The sequence below is a fragment of the Salmo trutta genome, unplaced genomic scaffold, assembly GCF_901001165.1.
Source record: "Salmo trutta unplaced genomic scaffold, fSalTru1.1, whole genome shotgun sequence".
NCBI lineage: Eukaryota > Metazoa > Chordata > Actinopteri > Salmoniformes > Salmonidae > Salmo > Salmo trutta.
The window spans coordinates 13103-18055 of NW_021823271.1; the positions used below are offsets into that span (position 1 = coordinate 13103).

Consider the following 4953-nt stretch of genomic DNA (forward strand, 5'->3'; position numbering starts at 1 on the left):
ACACTCAGATCTAACAGTCCATTTCACCTGGGACAGTTATGTGACAGTTCAATCATACAAGATGGCGCTAACTGGGCGTAGGCAAGTCAAATTCAACAACATATTGTTCATATATCGTATTATACGATTCATATATCGTGATTATTTTAACATTTGTAAAAATGTTAATGTATCATAGTTTTAAATCTTCTTTCAGAATATCAGAACATTTGTTGTTTTCTAAACTACAATGATCTCCTGCTTCCTGTGTAATTTGGTTTGAAACCACTGAACATACTTTTCTTAACATTGTTATTATGAACTGAATTCAGCAACAGCATAATAATATCACACCTGTTGAACAAAGCAACACACTAGAATGAGAGACATTATTAAAAGAGAAAGTTAGACATTATTATTATTATTATTATTATTATTAGTTCCACTACATGGAGAAAAGGTGAAAATATCAGTCACGACTACATGTTCATGTGATGCATTAAATCACCTGACTGTTTGTGTAACCGATGTGAAATGGCTAGTTAGTTAGCGGTGGTGCGCGCTAATAGCGTTCAATCGGGTGACGTCACTCACTCCTGAGACCTTTGAAGTAGTTGTTCCCCTTGCATTGGCAAGGGCCGGGATTTTGTGGCGCGATGGGTAACGATGCTCGTGGGGTGTCAGTTGTTGATGTGTGCAGAGGGTCCCTGGTTCGAGCCCAGGTTGGGGCAAAGAGAGGGACGGAAACCTACACTGTTACATTTGGATATGTATCTGTTAGTAATGTTTATTTCTCAAAGAGATAATGAATAAATAGAAACAATTAACAGCCAAGAACTAGTTGTCACTGTGTTAATCACAACAAACATGCTGGATCTCTGTTTAGTTGTCACTGTGTTAACCACAACCAACATGCTGGATCTCTGTTTAGTTGTCAATGTGTTAACCACAACCAACATGCTGGATCTCTGTTTAGTTGTTACGTGTTGACCACAACCAACATGCTGGATCTCTGTTTAGTTGTCACTGTGTTGACCACAACCAACATGTGGATCTCTGTTTAGTTGTCACTGTGTTAACCCACAACCAACATGCTGGATCTCTTTTTAGTTGTCACTGTGTTAACCACAACCAACATGCTGGATCTTGTTTAGTTGTCACTGTGTAACCACAACTAACATGCGGGATCCTCGTTTAGTTGTTACTGTGTTCACCACAACCAACATGCTGGATCTCTGTTTAGTTGTTACTGTGTTAACCACAACCAACATGCTGGATCTCTGTTTAGTTGTTACTGTGTGACCACAACCAACATGCTGGATCTCTGTTTTACAGGGGTCAGTGCTCTAAAATGAGGTCTCTCTGGGGAGAGAGAGGAGGGGGGCCTGCCTCTAAAATGAGTCTCTCTGGGGAGAGAGAGGAGGGGGGGCCCTGCCTCTAAAATGAGTCTCTCTGGGGAGAGAGAGGAGGGGGGCCCTGCCTCTAAAATGACTCTCTCTGGGGAGAGGAAGGAAGGGGGGCCCTGCCTCTAAAATGAGTCTCTCTGGGGAGAGGAAGGAGGGGGGCCCTGCCTCTGAAATGCATCTCTCTGGGGAACATGACACCACAGCTAAGAGGTGAGATGACAATGGTGTTTAAGGACTTTGTTTCTAAAACCTTATTTCCACCATTTTTTTCACATTTGTTATTTTTATCGGAAATGATTGCTTACGGGTACCTTCATGTGTCTGTAAAATATTGTTGTTCTAAGATTTTAATTCATAGATTTTTGTGTATTAATTTTTGTTTTGCAAAACGCTATAGCTGGAATGAAATGTTTGTATCCTGTATATTTCACTGTGATATGTGGTTGTCCTCACCAGCACACAAACACACACACACACACACACACAAACACAACAAACAAACAAACAACAAACAAACAAACAAAACAAACACACATCTTTACCAGTATACACACACATATCTATAGAATTTTAGCATGACACAATCATTTTGCCTACTCTTAATTATTGCCTAATATGTTGGCAGGAATAACTTTATTGTTCTTTACTAATTCTGATCGTTGTTACAAGCTGAATTTGGACATATATCCGTTATATCAACCCACTCTTCACTCCTGTTTTAAACCAAAAAGGGTTCTATCTTTCTTAATATACGGAACCACTAAAGTTCTACATAGAATCCTTATAGGAGGTTAGCCTGTCTGAGTATACAGTATATATAATATACATAGAACCCTTTATAGGAGGTTAGGAAGTGTCTGGGTATACAGTATATATAGAATATATATAGAATCCTTTATAGGAGGTTAGGAAGTGTCTGGGTATACAGTATATATAGAATATATATAGAACCCTTTATAGGAGGTAGGAAGTGTCTGAGTATACAGTACATATAGAATATATATAGAACCCTTTATAGGAGGTTAGGAAGTGTCTGGAGTATACAGTATATATATAATATAATAGAAGCCTTTATAGGAGGTTAGGAAGTGTCTGGGTATACAGTACAATATGAATATATATAGAAATCCTTTCTAGGAGGTTAGCCTGTCTGAGTATACAGTGTATATATATAATATATATAGAAGCCTTTATAGGAGGTTAGGAAGTGTCTGGGTATACAGTACATATAGAATATATATAGAATCCTTTATAGGAGGTTAGCCTGTCTGAGTATACAGTATATATATATATATATAGAATCCTTTATAGGAGGTTAGGAAGTGTCTGGGTATACCAGTATATAGAATATATATAGACCCCTTTATAGGAGGGTTAGGAAGTGTCTGAGTATACAGTATATCTAATATATATAGAACCCTTTATAGGAGGTTAGCTGGTCTGAGTATACAGTATATATAGAATATATATAGAACCCTTTATAGGAGGTTACGCCTGTCTGAGTATACGTATATATAGAATATATATCGAATCCTTTATAGGAGGTTAGGAAGTGTCTGAGTATACAGTATATATATATATATATAGAATCCTTTATAGGAGGTTAGGAAGTGTCTGAGTATACAGTATATATAGAATATATATAGAACCCTTTATAGGAGGTTAGGAAGTGTCTGAGTATACAGTATATATAGAATATATATAGAACCCTTTATAGGAGGTTAGGAAGTGTCTGAGTATACAGTATCTATAGAATATATATAGAATCCTTTATAGGAGGTTAGGAAGTGTCGGGTATACAGTATATATAGAATATATATAGAATCCTTTATAGGAGGTTAGGAAGTGTCTGGGTATACAGTATATATAGAATATATATAGAACCCTTTATAGGAGGTTAGGAAGTGTTCTGGGTATACAGTATATATAGAATATATATATAATCCTTTATAGGAGGTTAGGAAGTGTCTGAGTATACAGTATATATCGATATATATAGAACCCTTTATAGGAGGTTAGGAAGTGTCTGAGTATACAGTATATAGAATATATATAGAATCCTTTATAGGAGGTTAGGAAGTGTCTGAGTATACAGTATATATAGAATATATATAGAACCCTTTATAGGAGGTTAGGAAGTGTCTGAGTATACAGTATATATAGAATATATATATAGACACCTTTATAGGAGGTTAGCCTGTCTGAGTATACAGTATAATAGAATATATATAGAACCCTTTATAGGAGATTAGGAAGTGTCTGGGTATACAGTATATATAGAATATATATAGAACCCTTCATAGGAGATTAGGAAGTGTCTGGGTATACAGTATATATAATATATATATAGGTTAGCCTGTCTGAGTATACAGTATATATAGAATATATATAGAACCCTTTATATGAGGTTAGGAAGTGTCTGGGTATACAGTATATCTAATATATATATAGAATCCTTTATAGGAGGTTAGGAAGTGTCTGAGTATACAGTATATATAGAATATATATAGAACCCTTTATAGGAGGTAGGAAGTGTCTGGGTATACAGTATATATAATATATATAGAATCCTTTATAGGGGGTTAGCCTGTCTGGGTATATATATATATATATATATAGAATCCTCTATAGGGCTCTTTGATCAGAACTCTAGAGGTTCTTCTTCGCTGAATTGGTCTTCATTATATCCAAACACACTGGTGGTCAGGGAGGCATCTCTTTGTTTGAACGATGGCCCACGTCAACTCTGGCGGAATTTTTACAATACAATGAATTACAATACAATACAATACACTACAATACAATACAATACATTACAATACAACTTTGTCCATTAGTTACAGCAAACAACAAAAATGTCTCTTCTGCTCCGTTCTTAACCCCCCCCCCCCCCCCCCCCCATATAACCATAAGAGTAAATTGTCTTTATTGTCAGCACTTCTACAACCAATTTTCTACTCTGAGACGCTTTGTGGATATGGGCCCAGATCTCAAAATATAGTTATAAAAAAACTTTGAATGTTTGTTTAACATAATAAAAAAAAATGGATATTACTAATGTAACCCACTGTAAAGACTGGGTTTAGTTGTTTTGTGCCACTGTTCTGGAACTTCCCGTACAGAACTGTCCGTGTCCACGTCCAGTGTGGCGCCAAGCGGTTACGAGCAGAGTGGGCTGAGGTGATCTTGGGGAATAACTACAGAGTTCACTACAGTGTTGAGATGCCCAAGTTTATTATTCAATTTGCTTTTTGCTTAATGGTCAGGGACAGTATAAGTGTAGCCAGATCCTTTTCACTCGCTATCCTTGTTTCATTTTGTGGTTCATCGGATTCGTCATCATCCTCGAGACGAGGTACAGAACAACCTGCTAGCTAGTCAAGCTAGTCGGTACAGCTAGGTAAGCTAGCTAGCTACTCTACCAGCAGCATCCTAGTTATCCTAGCTAGTCGGTACAGCTAGGTAAGCTAGCTAGCTACTCTACCAGCAGCATCCTAGTTATCCTAGCTAGTCGGTACAGCTAGGTAAGCTAGCTAGCTACTCTACCAGCAGCCTCCTAGTTATCCTA

At 37.0% G+C, this 4953-nt stretch overlaps 1 long non-coding RNA gene across 1 annotated transcript; it reads left to right on the plus strand.

The window, feature by feature from the left end:
- Positions 1-1292: 1292 nt before the first annotated feature.
- LOC115189992 (uncharacterized) lies at positions 1293-1592 on the plus strand. Its single transcript, XR_003877083.1, has 2 exons — positions 1293-1335; positions 1518-1592. It is a non-coding gene; the product is annotated as an uncharacterized LOC115189992 (long non-coding RNA).
- The last annotated feature ends 3361 nt before the right edge of the window (positions 1593-4953 follow it).